This window comes from Aquarana catesbeiana, linkage group LG03 (assembly GCF_042186555.1).
Source record: "Aquarana catesbeiana isolate 2022-GZ linkage group LG03, ASM4218655v1, whole genome shotgun sequence".
Lineage (NCBI taxonomy): Eukaryota > Metazoa > Chordata > Amphibia > Anura > Ranidae > Aquarana > Aquarana catesbeiana.
The window spans coordinates 20131477-20159154 of record NC_133326.1 but is presented as its reverse complement, the minus strand read 5'-3'; the positions used below and the strand labels follow the sequence as shown (position 1 = coordinate 20159154).

The window sequence follows — 27678 nt, the reverse complement described above, 5'->3', positions numbered from 1 at the left end:
CCCCCCCGCAAGGACTCAACACCTTCATGCTCCCTCCCTCCCATGGTGTTGAGTGTTTGCGGGCGCACTCCCGTGATACAGCCGGTGGCCATAGCCGCTCACTGTATCCCTCGGCCCCGCCCCCCCGGCACACCGTGTCATTGGATGTGATTGACAGCAGCGTGAGCCAATGGCTGCGCTGCTTTCAATCCATCCACTGTAACCAATCAACGGCCAGGCTGAGTGGCGAAGAGGATGTCGGGGGCGAGCGGGGAACTTTCGAGGGGTCACGTAAATAAAACGGGGGGGGGGGGCGGTATTGTCGGATGTTTTTTTCACCTTAAAGCGGGGTTCCACTCAAATTTTTAACTTAATCTTACCCCCTTCAGTTAATTGCATAGATGTTGAAATGCCGCACGAAAAATGTTTTTATCGCTATAATTACCTTTATATTGTACTTTATTGTGGCACTTCCTGTCTCTCCTCCCATGGGAGTAGGCGTGTTTATTGCCTTTCCCCGGCGCCGCACTGTCTCCTGGGAGCTTAGTGTCAGGCTTCCCAAGATTCAGTGTGGAAACAATGATCATACGTGTGAACAAGCTGTAAATGAACAGCAATCACCGCATCCAGGAAATCAATGCTTGTGGGCTTCACATGCCCACAAGCAAGATGGAAACAGCCAGCATCACATTTTTAAAGTTATTCTTCAGTACGAAAACAGACAGAGGCAAAAATATTACACCCAAACTGTGAATATTATTTTGGGATTAGCAAAGTGTCTCAATGACCTAAAAAAAAAGAAAAAAAAGATTGGTTGCCGGACTCCCGCTTTAATGCATAGAATGCATTAAGGTGAAAAAACTTTTACCTTTACAACCCCTTAACACTACTTTTGGGACCATGTTACGTGGTACACCCGTATTTAGGGCCAAGTGGAACCCCCTGTAAATTTTGTGAATGAATGAGCTACAAGTCCTGTCTGCCAGTTCTCAAAGGAACACAAATGCAGTGATCAGCTCACTCTTAATCCATCGATACTTCCTCCAGCTCCCTTCTCACCTGCTCAAAATACTAGCGTTGAACAAACACACCTATAGTATTCATGCACTTTGTTAGACTCAATTGATATGTTTAATGCACGTTAAAGGCGCTTTAAAAAAACGCACCCCAGATGCCGATTTTTCTTTTGGTCGTTGTGAACAAGGCCTAGCGAGCTGCAAACACGTGTCGTCAAGCTTATGGCACGATACCATAAACTTGAATAGGAGTTGAGACGCTTCAACTCCTTACAAACTCCACATGAAGCTTCGTTTTTAAAGTGCAACAATGCAATGTGACGCAAGCGCTTCATGTTCTGATAATATGGACAGCTCCGTGAGCTGTGCATATTATCAGCTGTAGACTGTTTTTCTAGAAGTTTGAGGAACATTAAAAACACGCCTTAAACTCCTGCTTTTAATAGCAACGTGAACAGGGTCTAAGTGAAAGCCCGTACCTTGGAGATTGGGGAAGAGTCTGCTGGAGCCTTTTACAAAAAAAAATAATAAATGCACTTTCTCTTTGCTGCAATAATTTGTGCATTTTGTTATTTTTTTGAAAAAAGGTGAACCTAAGCTTGTCATAGATGGCTCATTTTCTTAATTAAGCAGGCTGAAAGAAAAAAAAAAGAATGGATTCCTATATCTGCACAAATGAGGTGGGTGGAGGAATCCCACCTGGCAGGACGTTGTATTATTACAGCTGGACTCTCTGCTGTCACAATACACTGATCAGCTGCTGCAGCCTATTGGCCAAAAAAAAAAGTTTTTTTTCAGTGTGTCCTTTCGACAGAGTTTGAGTTAAAGAGGAAGTAAACCTTGATGGGTTTTACTTCCTCTTTATTACCCTGCAAAGTAAAAGCATAATGGGCTAGTATGCATCGCATACCTGCAAACGAAGCCTGCGATGTCCCCGCTGGTGGCCGCGTCCATCTTCACCCCTCTTCCTTCCGGGACTGTAGACTCTGGCTCTGTGACTGGTTGGAGTAGTGTGACGCATGGGCACGGGAGGCGACGACGGTCAGGGCTCGGGCCCTATAGAAACGGCACAATCATGCCCTTTCTTTAGTGTGCGTGTGCCAACGATGTTGGTGCAAGCGTATATGGTAAATATCTCCTAAACCTGCACGGTTTAGGAGATATTTCCTGTACCTACAGGTAAGCCTTATTATAGGCTTGCCTGTAGGTAAAAGTGGTGTGTAAGGGTTTACAACCACATTAAAGTGTTGCTAAACCCACAACAGTAAAATCAGTCTGTATATGCAGTAAAGCATGCTTGTTATACTCACTGTGGAACCTAAGGGGTTAATTATCTGCTTTGTGTAAAAAAAAAAAGGCTGCTTGATCTTGTAAGCACAGATCCTCCCCCTCCCTGCACTGTCCCCCTGGATAAGTCTGGATAAGACAGAGCCTTTGGAGTCAGGCTGCACATGCTCAGTTTGGTGTGTATTGCTAGAGAGGTTTTTTTTTTTTCTTGGGAAGGTGCAATGTGATCAGCACAGGGCCAATCAGCACTGTCCAGACAGAAAGTCAAAAGCCATGCAGCCTCATAGGACGTCTCGGTGCAGTATGAAAACTCTTCCTACAAGCTTCACCAGGAACTGATAGAAATCACAAGACTGCTATATACTGCTGATGAGAAAAGGTATTCATTAGTTTATATTTACTAAAATAATTGCATTTCCATGTTCTGTGTACTGTGGGAGACCAGATATAGTGCATGCAGAGTCCTGGATTTAGTAACCCTTTAATGATCAACTTCTGTTGAACAAGGGCAGCCACACACAGTTCAAAATCAGGCCAGTCCCTGCTGAACCGGATGAATTTTGCTCCGTCTATGGCCAGCTTTTGCTTTTAAACTTCAATTTCCTTCTTAAAAGAAAAGGTTGGCTTTTTTTTTTTTTTTTTTTAAATCCTACTTGCCTAGGTGGATGCAGCATCAGTCCGATGCTGCATCTGTCCCCTGCTGGCTCTAACACGGACAACTGAGCGTTCAAAGACTGCTGATCGTTCGGCTCTCAGAGCTCTGTGAGCAGAGAGTTGGTGACTGCCACTCGCTCACTGGAGCACTGGGCTGTGGAGGGGGAGCGGTCAGCTCAGGCTCGCTGAGAGGCTGAGCCAGGTGCGGGTCCAGGCATATGGGCAGATCCCTGGACCGGTTCAGTGACGTCAACCGGCAGTGGGCTTCAGCGGGTTACAGGAGTGCAGAACAGACAGTAATCCTGTGATCTACAGGAGAAGCACAGCCAAACAAGCTTTGGCTGTACTTCTCCTTTTAACATGCAGGATGCACTTACATTTTCTCTTCACAAAAGCTAAGGTAGGCACAATTTTTTTGTTGCATGTTCACATTTCCTGGGCTGGAGTCAAGATTGCCCACTTCAGTGTTCATGTCTGTGGAAGAGAGCATTTTCTATGGAGACTGAATGAAAAGGCTTTGAGTGTTCGTGTCCAAAGCACTTGTACCTACTATGGGGATAGTATAGGTCATCTGTCACCAACAGAATTAATTTAAAGGAGAAGTATGGGTTTTGGGGTTTTCCCCCTTTTTATAAAAAGCGCATCTCAGTTGAAGATGTCATACAGACATAAGGTGAACATAGACATTTACAAATTAACATCATGGCATGGCAAACATCTGAAATGGGCAGTCTCATGTCACCCATGCATTGTACAGAAAACAAAAAGTCAAATACAGTGCCTTGCAAAAGTATTCACCCCCCTTGGCATTTTTTCGTGTTTTGTTGTCTCACAACCTGGAATTAACAGCTTGTTTGAGGATTTGCATCATTTAATTTACAGAACATGCCCACAACTTTAAAGATAATTTTTTTTTTTTTATTGTGAAGCAAACAACAAATAGGACAAAATAGCAGAAAAAGTCAATGTGCATAACTATTCACCCCCCTAAAGTCAATACTTTGTACAGCCACCTTTTGTGGCTATCACAGCTCCAAGTCGCTTTGGATAAGTCTCTATGAGCTTGCCACTGGGATTTTTGCCCATTCCTCCTTGCAAAACTGCTCCAGCTCCTTCAAGTTGGATGGAAGTCTGACCACAGATTTTCTATTGGATTGAGGTCTAGACTTTGACTAGGCCATTCTAACACATTTACATGTTTCCCCTTCAACCACTCAAGTGTTGCTTTAGCAGTGTGTTTGGGGTCATTGTCCTGCTGGAAGGTGAACCTCCGTCCTAGCCTCAAATCACACACAGAGTGGTACAGGTTTTGCTCAAGAATATCCCTGTATTTAGCACCATCCATCTTTCCCTCAACTTTGACCAGTTTCCCAGTCCCGACTGCTGAAAAACATCCCCACAGCATGATGCTGCCACCACCATGTTTCACTGTGGGGATGGTGTTCTTTGGGTGATGTGTTGGGTTTGCGCCAGACATAGCGTTTTCTTTGATGGGCAAAAAATTTAATTTTAGTCTCATCAGACCAGAGCACCTTCCTCCATACATTTTGGGAGTCTCACACGTGCCTTTTCGCAAACTCAAAACGTACCGTTTTGTGTTTTGCTGAAAGTAATGGCTTTCTTCTGGCCACTCTGCCATAAAGCCCAACTCTATGGAGCGTACGGCTTATTGTCGTCCTATGTACAGATACTCCAGTCTCTGCTGTGGAACTCTGCAGCTCCTCCAGGGTTACCTTAGGTCTCTGTGCTGCCTCTCTGATGAATGCCCTCCTTGCCCGTTCCCTGAGTTTTGGTATGTGGCCATCTCTTGGCAGGTTTGCTGTTGTGCCATGTTCTTTCCATTTGGTTATGATAGATTTGATGGAGCTCCTAGGGATCATCAAAGATTTGGATATTTCTTTATAACCTAACCCTGACTTGTACTTCTCAACAACATTGTCCCTTACTTGTTTGGAGAGTTCCTTGGTCTTCATGGCAGTGATTGGTTAGTGGTGCCTCTTGCTTAGGTGTTGCAGCCTCTGGGGCCTTTCAGAAAGGTGTGTATATGTAATGACAGATCATGTGACACTTAGATTGCACACAGGTGGACATCATTTCACTAATTATGTGACTTCTGAAGGTAATTGGTTGCACCAGAGCTTTTTATGGGCTTCATAACAAAGGGGGTGAATACATACGCACATGCCAATTATCAGTTTTTTATTTCTGAAAAATAGTTTTATGTATATATTTTTCTAATTTTACTTCACCAACTTAGACTATTGTGTTCTGATCCATCACATATAATCCAGATTAAAAAACATTGAACTAAAGGCTGTAATGTAACAAAATAAGTACCGTAAAAAGCCAAGGGGGGTGAATACTTTTGCAAGGCACTGTAAATAACAAACAACATTGGTATCAAGGAGACCAGGGATCCAAAGTGTTCTGGGCAGAGATGGCAGCTAATTGCAAGCCTAACAGGGTGGAAGAAGCCATGTCAGTCAGAAGGGTAGCAGGCTGCTTGTGGGGCACAAATACAAAAGAAATGTACGCCCTAAGGCCCACGAAATATCCTATCAAGTGCTGGAAAACACCAAATAGCGAATACAAATAGGCGCAATAACATGAAAAAACATCTTGTGGGGGAAAAAAAAAGTACAAGAGAAAAAAAGAATAAACAACTCGGCAGTTCATTTAACTGAGATGCTTTTTAATCCAACTCCTTTACAGTGCAAAAGGTATCCTTGGTCCCTATAAATATGATTCTCTGTCCCCCAGCAAGCATATCCACTCCTCCGTTCCACCAGGTTATTAAAGGAATAGCCACGAAAAAAAAGCAAGAACTACATGGTGCTTTTACTTCCAAAAGACATGTTATTTATGCCCAATCCACATACAATAAACTCCCATTTAAATGTGCATGAGCACACTGCTTATTATTAGCCCCACAGAATAGTTGCCGATATTCCATTACTATCAAATATTGCACTTCCGGATTCTGTCCGACGGGATGAAGTCCATCGAAAGCTCCTCCCAATGCGTTTTGTCACAAAAACACATGACTTCCTCAGGGAATACCCTGAGTAAACTAATTATACCATACCCGTGGGATCCCTCTACAGCCTGGAAATCCCTGCATTGGGCACCACCACTACTACAGTGATCTCCAGTAGATTCTGTGGTCCAATGCCGAGTGACTATCCTGCTGCATTGTGAACACAGGATTTTGCCTGCTTGGCACGGGCGGCCTTCAGACAATGCTTCGCATTTTCTCATTGAATGCAAAGCCCCACCTCCCCACCTCGTCCAATCAGAGAGCACTTTGCATTCATTGAGAAAATGCAAAACCGATCTCTGAATGGCGCCTGTGCTGGGTGGGTACCTCCTTGTGTTCATATTGCAGCAGGGCAGTCACTTGGCATAGGACCGGAGGCTAGTGAAGATCACTGTAATAATCGTGTCCCATCGGGAAGATTTTCCATGACTTCACAACAGGAAGTAAGAGTGATTTTCTCCAGTGAGGGATATCCTTTTTTGCAACCAGGGTACCCCCCCCCCCCCCCCTGGTATTTCCCCTCTATTCTTGTTCTAGCGACCACTCAAAATTTGGGATTTTTTTCCCACTTACGGTGACAGTGGTGTCCTAATACCTCTCCGCTCTGGATAAAAGTTTTGCCTTAGGTATTCTATAAGTACAGGTCACTGTTGCAACATCTGTGCCTAGGACACATAAAATTTAGTATCCCCTCTTCATCCACATACATATTTTTTTGGATACCCTCAGATACGTCATGTTTGTGGTTACAGCTGAATTTTTTCTTGGCTTCTTGAACCTACATGGAATGTTACCTTTTTAGGCCTTATGCACACTGGGAGTTTTTACAGCAGCTGTTTTGGGCTTCAGATGTTTTTTTTAGCTTCTAAACTCCCCTGCATGTTTTCCTATGTGTTCATGCACACACAGGCTTTTAGCAGCATTTTTGGCAGGAGAGTTTAGTGGCAGAAAAAAAGAAAAACTGCCAGCGCCTTCTGGAGCAACCACATTTTGGCAGAAAAACCGCTGCCGGCTCCTACACTCTGCTGAACGCCCAGCGTTTTTTTAAATTTTTTATTGTAAGCAGAGGCCGCCAGCATCCTTAAAGTGGTTGTAAAGCCACTAGTCATGTCCCTACAATCCATTCTGTTAGATAACAACATGTGCTCCTCTGTATGTCTTTTATTTTTAAAAAAATGCAGATTTCTACCTTCTTTCAGAGCGTCACCCGGCGCTCACGTGACTGCTCTCCTCTCTCCTCTCCCAGTCTGACAGCTACAGCGGGAGGGGCCGAGAACTCCCACTGACGTCAGCCATGAGGAGAGGAGGAGAGAGGCGAGGAGCCATGTGAGCACTGGGAGACGCTCTGAAAGAAGGTAGAATTCGCCTTTTTTAAAATTAAGGACATACAGTGGATCACATATTGTTATCGAACAGAGTGGATTGTAGGGACATGACACTGTTGTTTTAGAAGCAGGAGGGGAGGATCATGGAGCAGATCGGAGTTGACAGGCAAGGAGGGGAGGGATCCGGGGAGAGAGCGGATGACGGAGGCACACAGAGAGCGGATGACGGAGGCACACAGAGAGCGGATGACGGAGGCACACAGAGAGCAGATGACGGAGGTGTCAGGGCTCAGCAGCCATGATAAACTGTAGTCAGTTTACAGGGGGGTGGGCAGCACCAGGCAGGATCAGACAGGTATTTCAGGTGATAGAAAGGCCAAATTACAAAGCACAAGCTTTGTAACATGCTTTAAAGGAACAGGATCCATTTTTTTTTTTTTTTTAGGGTTACAAACACTTGCAGGTTGTTAAGGAGCGGGCTGGGAAGCTGGCCACCGCATCCTTAACAATGTATGAGTCATCAGCTGCCAGCGGGGTTCCGTAATGTAACAATTTAATGTAGCAATTGCTGGCAAAAAAAAAATCGTGGAAAAAAAAAAAAAAAGTGTGGGGCCCTCCCCCCAATCTATACCAGGCTCTTCGTGTCTGGTATGGATTTTAAGGGGAATCCCATGCCAAAATAAACTCTGTGGGGTCCCCCCAAAATCCATACCATACCCTTATCCGAGGAAAGGGGGGGGGGAGAGTCCCTTAACCCCAACATGGGGACAAGGTGCGTTGGGGATGCACGCCCCATGTTTAGGGCATGTGGCCTGGTATGGTTCAGCATGGGGGGGCGCTTGCTCATCCCCACTCCTTTCCCTGCCTGCCAGGCTGCATGCTCGGATAAGGGTAAACACTGTTAAACGCCGTAAAAAAAAAAACGCTAAAATATTAGCGTTTTTTATCCAGCATTTTTTTTTACCAGTTTTTAGCTTTCTAGTGTGCATGAAGCCTTAGGCAACGACTACTAATATCTACTTATCACCAGCTTTTTAATTAGAAAAAGAGGGCATTATTTGGATAAAAGGCAGTATCTGTGCTATTAATAAAACTTCGGAGTGTGGAATTGGCCACTGGGGCATAAAGGGCGATTTGCAGCACTCCACCCACTGTCCTAAAATATGGACCAATCCCCTTACTTTAAAAATGATGGTAACACAGTGAAGGGAGTGTTATTTGTCATAGTGTTTCCATTGGAGGGCTTTTTTTTTTCCTTGTTTTGCCATCTTACAATAATTCAGTGTGTATAATGGGACACCTAAATGGGGGTTATTAGGGGACATCTTCCGCTCTTCGCTGCAGTAACATTCTAGACTCCGAATATTGATCAGTCTATCAGGCAACAAAACCTCAAGTCTGACCTTCCCATCGGAAGCAGTATCTCTTCAATCCCAGAGAGGTATTCTGACAGATTTACAATCCCCGATAAATCTACTGTCTGGCAAGGAGAATGAATACGCTTCTATTATTTATTCTAGAAAACGGTTTATAATATCAATAGGGGTTTCTAATACTATATGAAATGGAGGGAGCAGAGAGCAAATAATGGCAAGTGCATTTATTTCTGCATACCCAAACATAGTGAGTTCATGTACTGACTCATTCCTATTGGTTTAAAACAGAACTAAAGCTGAAAAACAAATGCGGGCAGGCTCTTAATTGCAGAAGAAAAACATTGTGTCTCCTCTGGAATTAAATACACTTACCTGCCTATTCTTCGATTATATATTTGTTATATCTAAGAAATGACACTTGTCTACAATGTAAAGTAGTGAGTGTACAGCTTGTATAACAGTGTAAATTTGCCGTAAATACCATAAAATACCGTATTTATCGGTGTATAACACGCACCCCAAGTTTAGGAGGGAATTTTAAGGAAAAAAACTTTTAGGGGGGAAGTTTAAGGAAAAAAACTTACATTTAAATGCCCATCAATGCAGCCTCATCAGTGTCCATCTGCAGCCTTGCCCCTGTGTCATTTGCAGTATGCTGCCTTTTAAAAATGGTGCCGCCGCTCTCGGCCATTCTCGGCGTGTCTCGGCGGCTCTCAGCCGTTTTCGCCGGCTCACACGGGACTGCGAGAATGGCCGAAAGCAGCCGAGAGCGGGCCGAAAGCCGCCAAAAGGCTCAACCGGCGGGGGATCTGCGTATAACACGCACCCACGATTTTCCCCTGATTTTAAGGGGAAAAAAGTGCGTGTTATACGCCGATAAATACGGTAACTCAACACACAGCCATTAATGTCTAAACCGCTGGCAACAAAAGTGAGTACACCCCTAAGTGAAAATGTCCAAATTGGCCCAAAGTGTCAATATTATTTTCCAGCACTGCCTTAACCCTCTTGGGCATGGAGTTCACCAGAGCTTCACAGGTTGCCACTGGAGTCCTCTTCCCCTCCTCCATGATGACATCACGGAGCTGGTGGATATTAGAGACCTTGCGCTCCTCCATCTTCCGTTTTGAGGATGCCCCACAGATGCTCAATAGGGTTTAGGTCTGGAGACATTTTTTCCAAAGACACAAGTGGTGACGATCTGGTTTTATCCAGTACAGCGCAATCGTTTTCCTAGCGTAGAAGAGCAATAGTCTAAAGCCTCATACACACAATCGGACTTTGCACAAACTTTCCAGTGGATTTTTGTACAAAGGGCATTGGCCGTAAACTAAGCATACACACGGCAGGACTTTTTCAGCCAACTTTCACCAAATCACGTGGTTTTTCAGCTCTTTACCGCCACCCTTTGGTCAACTTCTGTATTGTTGTCTTACCTTTTGCATTGGTTCTCAGCATGCGTGTTTGTACTTTGGACTAAAGTCCTATGGACTTGTGTACACACGATAGGATTTTGCACCATAGGACTTTTGTTGTCGGAAAGTTTGTCTGTTTGCACAGTCAAAAAGTCCTATCGTGTGTACGGGCCTTTAGGAAACTTTTGGTTCTAGGCGGCAACTCTACATCCTCAAATACACCTAATAGGCACCATTTTGGGTTGCATACATTAGGAATTTCAAAGTTAGAGGCGATGAATTCAGTAATCTCCAACCAGAAAGGTCTGATCCTGGAACAGGCCCAAACCATGTGAATAAAGTCACCCTGTTCCACCCAACATTTGTGACACAAAGGGCTCTCTCGTTTGTGCATAAGAAAGAGTCGTTTAGGGGTATAGTAAACTATGAATATACCTCAGTTGAATGAGGTTCAGAAATTAGTAGGAGTCGTAAACCTTCTGCCAGTCCTCATGTGTGAGGTCTGGGATGGTGGACAACCACTTTGTCTGTAGTTTGGAAGGTGAGGTAGCAGGTTTATCCCGTAATAGACTGTAAAATGTTGAGACAAGGGGCGTATGTTCCGGGGAGAGCAATACCCGTTCCAGTTTTGTATTACAGTAAAACCTTGGACTGCGAGCATAATTCGTTCCAGAAACATGCTTGTAATCCAAAGCACTTGTATATCAAAGCATTTTTTTTAAGGGTATAAAAGAGAAGAAAGGCACCTCCTAAGTGTAGCAATAAGTTGCTAAATGTTGTACCTTCATTAACTACTTCCGGGCCGCCGCACGCCGATGTACGTCCAAACTTTGAAGGGGAATATCGTTGTTATGGCAGCAGCAAGCTGCCATAACCCCTGGTATCCCTGTTTTTGTGCAGCGGCCGGCTTTCTGATAAAAGTGGTCCCTGCCGCTGATTCGGCGCGAGATCACTTTTATCGGTGGCGGGAGAGGGCCCCCCCCCTCGTGCCGCTATCCGGTGCCCTCCGCCGCTTACCGGAACCGCCGGTAGCGGTGGAGGCGATCGCGGCCGTCTCCCTTCTGTGCCTGGAGACGAGTGAGGCTAAGATGGCGCCTACTCGTCTCCATGACACTTGCACTAAAATGCAATAAAAAAAAAAAAAAAGTCATTTAAAAAAATGACATTGAAAAAATATGCCTTTAAGAGGCATGGGCGGAAGTGACGTTTTGACGTCGCTTCCGCCCACGCCTCTTAAAGGCATATTTTTTTCCATGTCATTTTTTTAAATGACTTTTTTTTTTTTTATTATTGCATTTTAGTGTAAATATGAGATCTGAGGTCTTTTTGACCCCAGATCTCATATTTAAGAGGTCCTGTCATGCTTTTTTCTTTTACAAGGGATGTTTACATTCCTTGTAATAGGAATAAAAGTGACACAAATTTTTTTTTTTTTAAACAGTGTAAAAATAAATAAAATAATGTAAAATAAATAATAAAAATAAAATTAAAAAAAAAAAAAAAACCCCCGTCCCGACAAGCTTGCACGCAGAAGCGAACGCATACGCGAGTAGCGCCCGCATATGAAAACGGTGGTTAAACCACACATTTCACAATATAAAAAAAAAAATTGGGCTAACTTTACTGTTGTCTTATTTTTTTTATTCAAAAAAGTGAATTTCTTCCAAAAAAAGTGCGCTTATAAGACCACTGCGCAAACACGGTGCAAAAAAAAGTATTGCAACGACCGCCATTTTATTCTCTAGGGTGTTCGAAAAAAAAAACCCATATATAATGTTTGGGGGTTCTAAGTAATTTTCTAGCATATAAAAACTGTTTTAAACTTGTAAACACCTAAAATCCAAAACGAGGCTGGTCCTTAAGTGGTTAAATGTAACCATATTGCTACACTTAGAGGCTCCTCTCTTCTTTTTTTATACTCAGTTGTGACGTGAAGCTACTTGTATATCAAGACATCGCTTGTATATCAAGGCAAAATTTATTAAAACATTTTGCTTGTCTTGCAAAACGCTCTCAAACCAAGGTTTTACTGTATAGAGATTCATCTCTCTAAGACCCAGTTGGGCTGCAGTTACATGTCTGAGTTGCTTATATCTATAGTGTCAGCTCTTGGGGATACCCAGCTCCTGTCTTAATTGTGTGAGGGGTTTGAAGATACCCTGTTCATATAGTTGGTGGAAGGGGCGTTGCTAGGTCTACAAAAGATCTGGGGCTAGAGCCCATAGCAGTGTAGTAAAGAAAGTTATATGCTTGGGCGAGCATACACATGTATATACAGTAATATACGTGTGTGTGTATATCCCCAGAGAGCACCCCACCTACATCAGGGTCCCCAGAGAGCCCCCCCCCTTACATCAGGGTCCCCAGAGAACCCCCCCTTACATCAGGGTCCCCAGAGAGCCCCCCCCTTACATCAGGGTCCCTAAAGAGCCTCCTCCTTATATCAGAGTCCCCAGAGAGCCTCCCCCTTGCATCAGGGTCCCCAGAGAGCCTCCTCCTTACATTAGGGTCCCCAGAGAGCCTCCCCCTTAAAATCAGGGTCCCCAAAGAGCCTCCCCCTTGCATCAGGGTCACCAGAGAGCCTCCCCTCCCCTTGGGGACCCCTGCAGAGACTCGGGGCTATGGGCCCCAGATTTGGGGCTATAGCCCCAAAAGCCACCCCCTAGCGACGCCACTGGTTGGTGGGCATATTTCAGACGCCTCCGCGCCCATAATAAACCAGTAAGACTAATGAAGTGGGGTAAACGGGGGTTGTACCATAGAGGCTTATTAGAGCGTATATGATCCGCCTCAGCCAGCAGATTCAAGCAATGGTTATGAATTTGAATAGAGGCCCTAAGAGCCCTTGCACACTGGGGCGGTTTGCAGGCGCTATTGCGCTGATAATAGCGCCTGCAAACCGCCCCGAAAGTGCCGCTGCTTTCATTCCAGTGTGAAAGCCCCGAGGGCTTTCACACTGGAGCGATCCGCTGGCAGGACGGTAAAAAAAGTCCTGCCAGCAGCATCTTCGGAGCGGTGAAGGAGCGGTGTGTATACCGCTCCTTTACCGCTCCTGCCCATTGAAATCAATGGGACGGCGCGGCTATACCGCCGGCAAAGCGCCTCTGCAGAGGCGCTTTGCGGTGGTATTTAACCCTTTCTCGGCCGCTAGCGGGGGGTAAAACTGCCCCGCTAGCGGCCGCATACCGACGGTAAAACGCCGCTAATAATAGCGGCGTTTTACCGCCGACGCCACCCTCCGCCCCAGTGTGCAAGGGCTCTTAGTGACCCGTTGCCAGAAGAGGTATTAAATGTACATCTATATATTAAATTACGCAGCGTTTCATAGGATAGTACCACTGCCGCCTCTGCCGCGGTAGCAGCATTATTAACTTGCGGAAATATCCACCAGTGGATATATCATTTTTATATTGTTACATTGGTCCAGCTGGAACCAATGTAAGTATGCAAGCAAAGTGTTCTCTGATTGGACAAACAGCCTCTTAGGACCTGGAAGCTGGTGGAAATCGCTGGAGTAGCGGTGCCTACTACAGTGATTTCCAGCTTCCACAGGGACATACTGTATATACTTACACAGGTACAAGCTGGACCAATGTTACTATGTAAAATTTGTAATACATGGAATTCACCTTTCAGGAAGAAGCTTTCCGGCCATTTTTAGTCAACAGGCAGACGGCAAGTGGTTAACTGAAACCCACCGCAGGCACAGGGAGAACATGCAAACTCCAGGCAGATGGTGTCACTACGCTTTACCAAAAAATTAGGTGTATTTTTTTTTTTCCTGAAAGCTTGCGTTTAATAAACGGCTGCAGAAATATTGAGTGACATAAATAATTGCAACATCCACCATTTTATTCTCCGGGGGCCTCTGCTTTCAGAAATTATATTATGTTTGGCTATTCTAAGTAATTTTCTAGAAAAAATGCAGATTTTTTACATGCGTGGAAAATGTAAAAATTGCATCGGATAGCAAGTGGTTTAAACCACCAGCCGCCGTCGTTATACGGCGACAGGTCGGCGCGTTTCCCGCAAATCGCCGTAGGTGTACGTTGCCTCCTTCGGAGAGCCGTAGCAGGCGCACGCCTGCTGTACGACGGGGGACCCCGTGCGCGCGGTCGGCGGGCCGCAATGTTTGCTGGCCACCCGCGATCACGGGAATGAGAGCCAGAACGGGGGTCTATCATGTAAACAGACAGTTCTGACAGGGGAGTAGAGAGAGATCTGCTGTTCCTAGTGATTGGGAACAGCGATCTTTCTCCTCCTCCAGTCAGCCGAGCCCCCATACAGTTAGAAACACCTCCCAGGGAACACACTTAATCCCTTGATCGCCCCCTAGTGTTAACCCCTTCCCTGCCAGTGACATTTATACAGTTAGCACTGATCACTGTATAAATGTCAATGATTCCCAAAAAAGTGTCAAACGTGTCCGATTTGTCCGCCGCAATGTCGCAATCCCGCTAAGAATCGCAGATCACCGCCATTACTTGTAAAAAAAAAAATTTAAAAATAATAAAAATGCCATAAATATAACCCCTATTTTGTAGACGCTAAAACTTTTGCGCAAACCAATCTTTTATTTTCTTTATTTTTTTTACTAAAAATATGTAGAAGAATACATATTGGCCTAAGCTGATGAAGAAATTTGTTTTATTTTTTTTTTTTTTGGGGGGGGGATATTTATAATAGCAAAAAGTAAAAAATATTGTTTTTCTTTTCAAAATTATAGCGCAAAAAATAAAAACCACAGAGGTGATCAAATACCACCAAAAGAAAGCTCTATTTGTGGGAAAAAAAAGGATCTCAATTTTGTTTGGGTACAGCGGCGCAGTGCTGTATCGCAAAAAATGGCCTGGTCATTAAAGTGTTTGTAAAGGTTCGGGGTTTAAAAAAAAAAAAAAAAAAACAAACATGTCATTCTTACCTCCTCTGTGCAGTTGGTTTTGCACAGAGTTGCCCCAATCCTCCTCTTCTGGTGTCCCTCCTCGGTGCTCTCCTGGCTCCTCTTCTCGAATGCCACGTCAGAGAAGTGCTCTCCTTCCTGGACACCCATTCAGGCGCACTCCCGTGTCCTGCTGCTGCTGCCTCCGCAAACATAGACAGCAAGACTCAGCCACGCCCCCCCGGCGCCCGCATCATTGGATTTGATTGACAGCAGCGGGAGCCAATGGCTGTGCTGCTATCAAGCTATCCAATCAGGACACGAGACACCGGCCGGAGTTGGTGTGCTCGTTCCCGTCGTTGGAATTACGGGGTTCAGGTAAGTAGAAGGGGGGGTCAGGGGCGCTGCTGCAGCAAAGGGGGTTTTTCACCTTAATGCAATAGAATGCATTAAAGCGGAGTTCCGCCAATTTTTTATTTTTTTTTTTAAAGTCAGCAGCTACAAATACTGCAGCTGCTGACTTTTAAAATAAGGACACTTACTTGTCCAGGGCGCCCGCGATGTCGGCACCCGAAGCCGATCTGTCCCTCGGCTGTCGGGTGCTGCTGCCGCCATCTTTGGTAAGGGAATCAGGAAGTGAAGCTTTGCGGCTTCACTTCCTGGTTCCCTAGTGCGCATGCGCAACACGCGCTGCGCTATTCCACTGGTCCCTGCTGTCTTCTGGGACTTGTGTGTCTCCCAGAAGACAGCAGGGGGGGACGGAGAAGGCGCCGGAAGTGTCGTAAATACCTGCGGGTGGCTCAGTTATCTATGCCCGGAAGTGGGAGCAAAATACCTGTATTAGACAGGTATCTGCTCCCCCCTGAAAGGTGCCAAATGTGACACCGGAGGGGAAGGAGCCAGAAAAGCGGAAGTTCCATTTTTGGGTGGAATTCTGCTTTAAGGTGAAAAACGGCGAGGGTTAACAACCCCTTTTTAGGGGGGAAAATCTTCCAGGGCTGAAGTGGTTAATAAATGGCTGCAGAAATATCGTGTGACATAAAAAATTGCAACAGCCACCATTTTATTCTCTGGGGCCTCTGCTTTCAGAAGATATATATAATGTATGAATTTTGAGTCTTGACATGTTTGGTATCTATTTAATCTACACCACTTCCTATATTTCATATATTCAATGCCACTACGCTTTACCCAAAAATTAGGTGTATTTTTTTTCCTTGCGTTTAATAAACAGGTGCAGAAATATCGCGTGACATAAAAAAATTGCAACAGCCACCATTTTATTCTCCGGGGGGCCTCTGCTTTCAGAAGATATGTAATGTTTGGGTGTTCGAAGTCATTTTCTAGAAAAAATGCTGATTTTTTTAACATGAAAATTTTAAAATTGCCCCGGATAGCAAGTGGTTTAGGGAGAAATGCGGAAAGTACACAGAATCACTAAATAATATGAAGAGAGAAACACAACTCACCCTTCGTCTTTATGTCCCAAACACTCCTGAGCACAGAAAGGAAAATCCATGAAAAGCGGAGAGCGATGCGGCTCCTCATTACACACACTGCAGTCATCATCAGAGATGGCAGCAATTTTGGTGCTGTGGCAGCTGCTGAAAATCAAACGTAAAAGAAACAAATGATATAAGATTGCTTCTGCTTTTTATCATCATTTTTTTCCTTTTATGGACATCCTGACTTGTCAAAGATGGAGCCACATTGTCACCGGAGGAGCCTATCAGCTCCATCTTTGCAGAAGCCCCTGTGAAGAGTGGGAAGCTTATGTTACACTCTCTAATGGGACAAGGGAATTGAGAATTGCCAGGAAGGACTGAGATGAAGATGATGGTCCCCCCCCCCCATCCCCTCCTCCTCCTCCCTTTCTTTTATCTCCGCCTGTCGGAGGTGAGCTCTCCACAAGGTCCTTGTATCCAGAGATGCTCTGATTGCAGGAAGGTCATCCTGGATGGGAATATGAAGAAGTGACATCCTGCACTGATGAGCCGTGATGACAAGGTCAGTTATTTCTAGTCTGGGGATCATCTCCTCTACTGTACTCTATTCTTCTGTCTTCACATTTTCTTCATCACAAGGCTGCATGAGAGGCAGACTGTTTACACTCCACAGTGAATGCTTCCAGGATGTCTTTACGTGCGTCTCTAAAAAAAAACAAAAAACAAAAAAAAAAAAACAAAACAAAAAAAACAGGCGAAATGCATATTGCGTTTTTGGGTTGTTTTATCTGTATATAAATCTGTATTTATATAAGTAGATGGGGGGGGGCAGCCATTTTTGCTGGATACATATGTAGGATGTAATTGCTGCACAGTGACCATGTATATCTATTACTGCAAGTCTCCGTCTATTCATTAGGATAGAAAGAGATCAAGTATCGGAGTCCGAAGAACAATGTTTTATATATATATATATATATATATATATATATCTATAGATAGATAGATATACATACATATATAGAGAGATATATAGATCTAGATATATCTATCTATCTATCTATCTATCTATCTATCTATCTATCTATCTATCTCTCTATCTATCTATCTATCTATATATATATATATATATATATATATATATATATATATCTACATAGGTGTGTGTGTGTATATATATATTCTATATCATAGAGTTTATTGTTAACATGTTGACTTACCAAAAAAAAAAGAATCTATCTATATATATATATATATATATATATATATATATATATATATATAATTTTTTTTTTTTTTTTTTTTTTTGGGTAAGTCAACATGTTAACAATAAACTCTATGATATAGATAGATAGATATCAATATATAGATATAATATATCTATATCTATCAACAATGTATTTTGATCTTTATGTGTAAACTACCTGTATTGTACTTCTTATGGCATATGACAAAAGATTTTAGTACCACTTCTTTGTACCCAATAAAAATAGTTTGTAAACAAGGATAGAAAGAGATTGAGTTTACAGGTGATCTATCCTTTTATCTCAGCAGTCACTCAGCAAGGGTACCAGACAGGTACATCTATGTTTTTTTTATGTACAAAAAAAAAAAAAAAAAATTTAATCAGGATCCAGAGATCTACATAACTATTGGAATTCAGATCCTCAAGCCTAGTACACACGGTGAGAATATTGGACAAATGATCGTTTTTTTTTTTGTTTTTTTTTGTTTTTTTTACATGCTCATATCGAAAACGAACAGTTATGAAAATTCTCATAAGACAGAATGCAACTTCCCGTGATGATGTAATGTATTCTTTCATTTCCGAGCATGTGTGGTCTTGGTCACTTGATTTTTTTTTTTTACGGACGAATACTGTACTGATTAAGCGAAAATCGTTCGTTCTGTTATGGACCAAAGGGAAATTTTGGTGTTTGTCCCTTCCGTAAATTTTTCATGAATTGTTGTGATCGGCTCTCAAAAGCTGTGTGCTAACGATCAGAATATCAGACGATCGCTCCGAAAGCGGTGGTTTTTTTTGTCCAAGTTTCTCATCCTCAATTACACAGATCACTTTATACATATATTAACCGCTTCAGCCCCGGAAGATTTGGCTGCTGAATGACCGGGCCATTTTTTTCAATTCGGCACTACGTCGCTTTAACTGACAATTGCGCAGTCGTGCGACGCTGCACCCAAACAAAATTGACGTCCTTTTTTTTCCCTACAAATAGAGCTCTTTTTTGCTGGTAATTTGATCACCTCTGCGGTTTTTAATTTTTGCACTCTAAACAAAAAAAGAGCATGAATTTTGAAAAAAAATGCAATATTTTGTACTTTTTGCTATAATAAATATCCCCCAAAAATATATAAAAAAAAACAATTTTTTTCCCTCAGTTTAGGCCGATATGTATGCTTCTACATATTTTTTGTAAAAAAAAATTGGCAATAAACGTATATTGATTGGTTTGCGCAAAAGTTATAGCGTCTACCAAATAGGGGATAGTTTTATGGCATTTTTATTATTAATTTTTTTTTTTTATTAGTAATGGCGGCAATCTGCGATTTTTATCAGGACTGCAACATTATGACGGACACGTCGGACAATTTTGACACATTTTTGGGACCATTGGGATTTTTACAGCGATCAGTGCTATAGAAATGCATTGATTACTGTAAAAATGTCACTGGCAGTGAAGGGGTTAACCACTAGGGGGCGATCAAGGGGTTAATGTGTTCCCTACTGTGTGTTCTAACTGAAGGGGGGAGGGGACTGTGTAGGGGAGATGACAGATCGCTGTTCATACTCTGTATGAGTGTGAAGGGGGTCTAAAAGTACACAAATATTTTTAGTTTAAATCAGCCATAAAAACAACACATTTTATAAGGCTGGTAATATCTTTTACAACATTTTCACCTTAGTGGATCACACGTCACAGCTGGTCTTTCTCCTACGTCTATAACCCAGATCTGCATATGTTGCAATTTCTTCCTTGGATATTAAGTGACGCTCTATGCGTTTCATAAAATACGCTCACTTCTTCAGGAGAGTATACGTAAAAAGCAGGTACCCAGTGTTCAATGTAGAATAATGCGGCAGAGTTTGTCGCACCAATCAAAAGTGCAATTGCCATATCCACATAAAGGGTATGGCTCACCTGATAAATTTCTGCACTTGTCATTATAGTGGAACTAAACTTCCCTATCCTTTCCAGCCAAGGAAGCTGCCATCTTAGCCTCTGGTTGATCTGCAGGTGCCATGGTTCTGCCCATGTGATCAGTTATGACACCAGTCATTTGATGGCTTGAAAGTTTCGGCTGAGAAAACAAGCAGCTGTGAGAGTTCTCGTTCACACCATGCCTGGGGAAACAATTCAATCAATGGGTTTAGTTTTGCTTTAAGAAAGCAGTAAACATAATGCTGGAATTGCCTTTTTTCCCTGTCATCTGGTGGACTATGTTGTTGCCCACCCTTTAAATCCCCCCTCCATTGATTGACAGGAGTCTGGGAAGTTGCACATGTAGTACTGTTGCTGTGCTTGGTCCTGGACGCACTGTACTGTCCATAAACACCGACTTGATTAGGGCTGCTGGGGCAAGTGGTCCAGAAAACTGAATAAACAAGACAAAATTTTCCCAACACACATGCAATAATTAGGCCCCTTTCACACTTGTGCGACTTGTCCTGCGACTTGGGACTGCAAAGTTGCATGACAAGTCGTACCCCAAGATTTCCAATGAGTACCGTTCATATCTGTGCGACTTCAAAGTAGTCCCTGTACTACTTTGGTCCTACTTTGATGCGAGTTGAGGTCTATGGACCTCAAATTTACACAGACATTCCCTGAAATCGCAGCAAAATCCTGCAACTTTGAAGTCGTGGTAGTATGAAAGGGGACTTGGCAAATAAAAAAAAAAATGCCCTACAATTTCTGTTAAAAACTGATGTTTTCGTTGCACTATGTTTGCAAATATTTGCCTCATAAAGGCCCCTCTGTATAGGGCTGTGCTAACTCTAGTCTATGAGAGCTTCAATGTTGGAGCAAAATCAAATACATTCTAATACATGAATATACTTTGATCTAAACCATTGCATTGTAGCTCTGGTTGTATGTTTCAGGTCGTTGTCCTGCTGGAAGGTGAACCTCCGCCCCAGTCTCAAGTCTTTTGCAGACTCTAATAGGTTTTCTTCTAAGATTGCCCTGTATTTGGCTCCATCCATCTTCCCATCAACTCTGACCAGCTTCCCTGTCCCTGATGAAGAAAAGCATCCCCACAACATGATGCTACCACCACTATGTTTCACAGTGGGGATGGTGTGTTCAGGGTGATGTGCAGCGTTAGTTTTCCATCACACATAGTGTTTTGCTTTTAGACCAAAAAGTTCAATTTTGGTCTCATCTGACCAGAGCACCTTCTTCCACATGTTTGCTGTGTCCCCCACATGACTTCTCACAAACTGCAAATGGGACTTCTTATGACTTTCTTTCACCAATGTCTTTCTTCTTGTCACTCTTCCATAAAGGCCAGATTTGTGGAGAGCACGACTAATAGTTGTCCTGTGGACAGATTCTCCCACCTGAGCTGTGGATCTCTGCAGCTCCTCCAGAGTTACCATGGACCTCTTGGCTGCTTCTCTGATGAATGTTCTCCTTGCCCGGCCTGTCAGTTTAGGTGGACGGCCATGTCTTGGTAGGTTTGCAGTTGTGCCATAGTCTTTCCATTTTCAGATGATGGATTGAACAGAGCTCCTTGAGATGTTTAAAGCTTGGGATATTTTTTTATAACCTAACCCTGCTTTATACTTCTCCACAACTTTATCCCTGAGCTGTCTGGTGTATTCCTTGGCCTTCATGATGCTCTTTGTTCACGAAGTTCTCAAAAAAACCTATGAGGGCTTCACAGAACAGCTGTATTTATACTGAGATTAGACTCAGACTAAAGGGGGCTGAATACAAATGCACGCCACACTTTTCACATAATTATTTGTAAAAAAATCTTGAAAACCATTTATCATTTTCCTTCCACTTCACAATTATGTGCCACTTTGTGTTGGTGTATCACATAAAATCCCAACAAAATACATTTACGTTTTTGGTTGGTTGTAACATGACAAAATGTGGAAAATTTCAAGGGGTATGAATACTTTTTCAAGGCACTGACCGTGATCCGGTGCAGAGGTGCCGCCCTGTCGAAGTAAAACCGCTATAGGGCGGACCTTAAAGCGGAGTTCCAGGCTTTTTTTTGTTTATTAAAAGTTACTTTTAATAAACAGACACTTACCTGTTCCACGGTCCAGCGATGCGGCCGCACGGTTCCCCCCTCCTTTCCCCGTCCTCTCCTCGGCGCCTCCATTGAAACTGTGGGCACCTGGCCGTGACAGCTTGCGGCTTCACGGGAAGGTGTGCACTGCACATGCGCGAGCCGCGCTGCGCTCTGTTAGTGGGCAGGCAGTCTTCTGGGACCTGTCGCCTGTCCCAGAAGATTCCTGAGAGGGAGGGGCCGCCTAGGGGGAGAGGAGGAGTCGTCTAGGCGGCCCGTAGGCAGAAACAGGAAATGGGACAGGAAGTCCCACTCAAGCACCCACTCCCCCCCCCCCCCCCCAAAAAAAAAAATGACATGCCACTTTTGGGTGGAACTCTGCTTTAAGTGGTTAAAGGTGCAGGGACACACCTGAAGCCCCCTGCACAACACAATGACAGGTGAATATTGTCCCCTTATCAGCAGTCTAAGCAAAAATAGCAACCGCCCCAATGCCCTCTTTCATAACTAGCTTTTAGAATGAGGAGCACGTGGAAGGACTTTGCACTTTGAGCAAATAAAAAAAAAACCTTTCTTTCCCAACACACCAGTTTTTCTGGCAATAAAAAAAAACAAAAAACATAAAATTGCCGTGACAACTTTAGCACCAGCTGTCCTTTTCTTTCTGCAATACACTCCCACACATTTGGAATTTGTAAAAAAAAAAAAAAATTTGGGCAACACGCTGCGTTGCTTTTACTTCGTGTCTACATTGAATATCCCATGACATTTCTGTGTTCCAAACCGGTACCAGATGGTACATGGTCCCATCACACGACGTAGCTCTTCTTCAGCCTTCCTCTACTGGCCTGGGCTTTCATGGCTGCCTTGAACCCGGGTGATGTCTTTTGATGCCTGGTGGACATGTCCCATGCTCACACGATTTTGGACCAAGGTCTTGAAGCTCGTACACTCCTTGTTCAATTGTCCTTTCCCCAGAGGTCCCTAGTATGTCTTATTACACCCAACGATTTTACTAAGCCCCAATTCAAACTGGCGACCTACATTCTGCTAGAGGCAAAACAGACTATCGCCAAAATCCTGGAATAAACTATTTATCTCCTTTTTTAAGGAAGTTCGTCAGCGTGTCAAGTTTTTTTTTTTATTAACGAGAAACTAACCAGCATCTTACTGAACATGCAAAATAGATTCTTTTAGATATGGACCCCATGGATACAATACGCCCACCTGTCACTGTCCGTGCAGGGCTATACTTCATTATAGGCGTCCGGCTTTATGCTGCTGGTTTTGGACATTCAACGTCCACTCCCCACCCCCCATTCCTCCCTTTTTTTTCTCTTTGTTATGCTCTTTCCACTCCTGCCCCCCCCCCCCCATTTTCTTATCACCTTTCCACTGTGGATATACTTCCTCCTTCTTTCCTTTTTATAGTGGTTCCAAAGGTTCAAGGTTTTTTTACCTTCTATGCATTAAGGTTAAAATCTTTCTGGGTGCAGTCCCCCCCCAGCCCCCAAGCCCGATCTCCATCCAATGATGTGCATGAGAGCAGCTACTCCTCCAGGTCTCTCTCTCCTCATTGGTTCACACAGCAGCGGAAGCCATTGGTTCCTGCTGCTGTCAATCACAGCCAGTGAGCAAATGAGGAGAGAGCGGGGGCGAGCCATGCTTGTGTGTGAATGAACACACAGAGCGTGGCTTGAGAACGAAAGGCTTGCTATTGGGGGGCACTTGGCAGGTGGGAGGAGCCAGGATTGCCGGCGAGGGGACCGAAAAAGTTGAGGGTGGGGCTGCTCTGTGCAAAACCATTGTTTGTTATTTTTTTTTGCTATTGGCCCCTCTCAGATGGAGTGGATTCGTCCAAGCAGAATCTGCCTGCTCAGCGGGGGATCTCTCCTCTGATCCCCACCGAGTAGGCGGATGACAGGTCCCTGTCCGCTCTGACACGGACAGAGCCCGCTCTCCTCTATGGGGCGATCGGGTGGAAACAGACTGTGTGTCCATTTTCATCCAATCCGATCTGCTGGATGGATGGTGAACTTATCGCCATACATCTATTTTTTGTGGATTTTAGGCGGGGGGGGGTTAGGATTTTCCCTTTAAGAACAAGGCCAGGACTTAGGGATTGGACTAGGGACCTCCGCCAAAGGTCAGGAGGTGTGGCTCACCCCCACCAAAGTGCCCCGCCTACCCTAGCTAAGTTGGGGTATGAACCAAGTCTGGGAATGAACCAATGTCCGTGGCATCCGCTGCCCCATAGAGAACAATGGGTGGTGCGATCGGGTCTGCCTATTAGTTTTTCGGTCCGCTGGTGTGAAAGGGGCCTAAAGCCTCGTACACATGATCAGATTTTCCGCAGACAAAACCGCTGACTTTTGTTCGAAGGTGTATGCCTGGATTTTGTCTTGCATACAAACGGCAAGGAATTGTCAGCCAACAAACACGAACGTAGTGACGTACTACGTGTTTTTTCAGCTCTTTAGCGCCACCCTTTGGGCTCCTTCTGCTAATTTCATGTTAGAAGTTTGGCGAGTGTTGATTCGCTCTTTTCATTTTGCGTTTTTCATTTTGCACTTTTTTAAGTTTGCGCTTTTCATTTCACGCTTTTCATTTTGTTTCTAAACGGCCGTTCATCAACCAGCCATGTTGCGGAATCGGAGGAGATAACGTGTTATTTATTATTGACCTTGGGGTTATTGCTTTGACCCAAGTCCAGTCCAGGAACAGGAGGAGGAGGATTTCTTGGACCAAAAATTGGTTGCTTTATTAATCGTGACCAATTACGGTATGTCATATGCCTTTGCTGCGGGAGCTCCAGAAGAATAACCCAGATGTTTTTCGGAATTATCTCCAGATGACGGACCCCTGCTTTCACCAACACTTGACATTGGTGACCCCCTATATTAGGAAGCAGGACACATGCATGAGGCTTTTATTTTATTTTTTGGTTGAATAATAATGATTTGATTTGGTATATTTTCTATATTTTTGGATGCATAGAATTCACTTTTTGGTTAAGTTCTATTGGCAGATATCATGTCTAATTTTATTTGTTTTCTTTTTGTAATGCACAATAAAAAAAATTGTGTAGAAAAATACTTGGCTATGTGTTTTACTTCAAATGACAGTTTGGGAGTCGGCAGTTACATTTAAAAAACTACAATGTAAAATTCACAAGAGACACCAACATAGTTGTATCTTTGATCTTAAAAACTCCGGGATAATAGTGTTGTGAAAAAAAAAAAAAAAAAAAGCATAATAATATTATTCTTGATATCACAGAAAAAAAAAAAAGCCTTTGAAAATTCATTTGCAATAACTCCATCAGTATCACCAGCAAAGCAGCTTCTTTATTATCCCATTAAGGCCCAGTTCACACGGGTGCGATGCGAGAACACTGCTAATCCACTGCGGGTTCCCACATCGCACCAACTCGCGTGGCAGTTCACCATATGCGAATCGCTGGGGAGTGTCAATACATTGTTAACGGCACCCCCAGTTCAGCTTGCATATCGCACTATGAACTGACAGTTCGGATATGAATCGGATCGCATATGTGTGAACACACATGCGATCCGATTCTGGTCTGAACAAAAAAAAAAGGGTCCTGTGCGTGTTTGCACCGAATGCGGTGCCATATCAGCCATACTATCTGTATGGCTGATATCGCACTGCACAGACATCGCATGTAATGTGAACGGCAGTGCGCTGCGAATTAAATACGATGTCTGGCGTCGCACAAGTGTGAACTGGGCCTTAAGAAGAAGAGAATTGTGCGCTGCATTTCGAGATTTCATAATTTGCCGCGTCACAAATGTTAATTCTCCATTACGAACGCCAGTTGGTTGCAGGTCATGTTGTTTTCAGACTTGGCATTCTGATCTGCTTATTGTTGTGCCAGCTGCTGCAAAATTGCCTGGCACGTTGATACCTACTCCTACCTTTTCAGGCTACATATTTTGCTTATTACCATGCTACCATGTTGGATGTTTTTTATATTCTGGGAGGCTGCGTTCCTGCTGCCTAACCTGAATGGCTATTTCAAAAAGTTTCTTACGCTATGTTTTATAATACCTCCATGATAATTTGCATAAAAATGTATTGAAAGCGAATATCTCAAGACGTCAACTGTGTATGGGCTCCTCCGACCTTCTTGAATTATAATTAGCTTTTGATGCAGAAGCCGCTCTCTTAATCTGATCCAGTTTCACATAAAAAAAAAAAAAAAGTGTAAAAAAAATAAAATTAAATAAAAAAAAAAAAAATGCTGATCTCCCCATCAATTCCTGGGTCCTATGAACACAACAGTCAAGCTGAGACAAGCCTGCACAGAGTCATCCAGCATGTTTGTGAAGCAGCACCATCATACTAATTATCAGCTGCTCCATCCCGACCCGTTCTTATCATATCAGATCTACTAACATTTTGCCCGGGCGTGTTGTGATGCAACAATGAACAGTAGGAATAAAAGCTTTCTAAAGGTGAACTTTGGACTATGTGTTAATCTTGTAGTCTCTCTCTCTCTCTTCCCAAGTAAAACATAAAATAAAAATATATGTATTTAAAGTGGAAATCTGCCTCACCATAACTATTTTATGTGAAACAAAAGAAAGTATTGAGGAAGTTTAACCCCTTCATGCCTAAGCATTTTTCTGACACTTGTTGCTTACAAATTATTATCTGTATTTTTTTGCTAGAAAATTACTGAGAATCCCCAAACATTATATATATTTATTTATATTTATAAAAATAAAAATATAGATTATATATATAAAAATAATATAAAAATAAAAATATAGATTATATATATAAAAATAATATAAAAATAAAAATATAGATTATATATATAAAAATAATATAAAAAAAAAAAAATATATATATATATATATATATATATATATATATATATATATATAAAATTTATTTAATATAATCTTTTTTTAGCAGACACCCTAGAGAATAAAATGGCGATCGTTGCAATATTTTATGTTGCACTGTTTTTGCGCAGCAGTCATTCAAATGCATTTTTTTTGGAAGAAATACACTTTCATGAATTAAAAAAAAAAAAGGAAAGCTAGCCCAATTTTTTGTATAATGTGAAAGACGATGTTACGCTGAGTAAATAGATACCTAACATGTTGACAAACTACATAGGCGACACTTTAAAAATTTCTACAGGTTACCAGTTTAGAGTTTTTTTAGAGGAGGTCTTGCACGAGAATTATTACTCTCGCTCCAACGATCGCAGTGATACCTCACTTGTGTGGTTTGAACGCTGCTTACGTTTGTGGGCCCAACTTGTGTATGAGTTCGCTTCTGCGTGCAAACACAGAGGGATGGGGTGCTTAACCACCTAAGCCCCGGACCATTTGGCTGCCCAAAGACCGGAGCACTTTTTGCGATTCGGTACTGCGTCGCTTTAACTGACAATTGCACGGTCGTGCGACGTGGCTCCCAGACAAAATTGCATGGTCTTTTTTTCCCCACAAATAGAACTTTCTTTTGATGGTATTTGATCACCTCTGCGGTTTTTATTTTTTGCGCTATAAACAAAAAAATAGCGACAATTTTTAAAAAAACACTATTTTTTACTTTTTGCTATAATATATATAATATATATATTTATAAATATAATAAATATATATTTGATATAATTATATTAAAAAAAATGTTTTCCTCGGTTTAGGCCGATACGTATTCTTCTACATATTTTTGGTAAAAAAAAATCGCAATAAGCGTTTATTGATTGGTTTGCACAAAAGTTATAGCGTCTACAAAATAGGGGATAGTTTTATGGCATTTTTATTAATAATTTTTTTTTTTTACTAGTAATGGCAGCGATCAGCGATTTTTATCGTGACTGCGACATTATGGCCGACACATCGGACACTTTGGGCGCAATTTTGGAACCATTCACATTTATACAGCGATCAGTGCAATTAAAATGCATTGATTACTGTATAAATGTGACTGGCACTGAAGGGTTTAACCACTAGGGGGCAG

At 42.9% G+C, this 27678-nt stretch overlaps 1 protein-coding gene and 1 long non-coding RNA gene across 5 annotated transcripts in view; one reads left to right on the top strand and one right to left on the bottom strand.

The window, feature by feature from the left end:
- Positions 1-16809, bottom strand: part of LOC141131262 (uncharacterized) — a 44062-nt gene extending 27253 nt beyond the window's left edge. The window contains exon 1 of the long non-coding RNA XR_012242714.1: positions 16438-16809. This is a non-coding gene — a long non-coding RNA (uncharacterized lncRNA). The remainder of the gene's footprint in view (positions 1-16437) is intronic.
- Positions 1-27678, top strand: part of LRRK1 (leucine rich repeat kinase 1) — a 261637-nt gene that overhangs the window by 69192 nt on the left and 164767 nt on the right. The window contains exon 1 of one of the 4 annotated variants that reach the window (XM_073618362.1): positions 16841-16975. The exons of the other annotated variants lie outside the window; for them this stretch is intronic. The gene's annotated coding sequence lies outside the window, so the exon portion shown is untranslated. Of the gene's footprint in view, positions 1-16840; positions 16976-27678 lie in introns of those variants that run through there. 4 annotated transcript variants of the gene reach the window in all.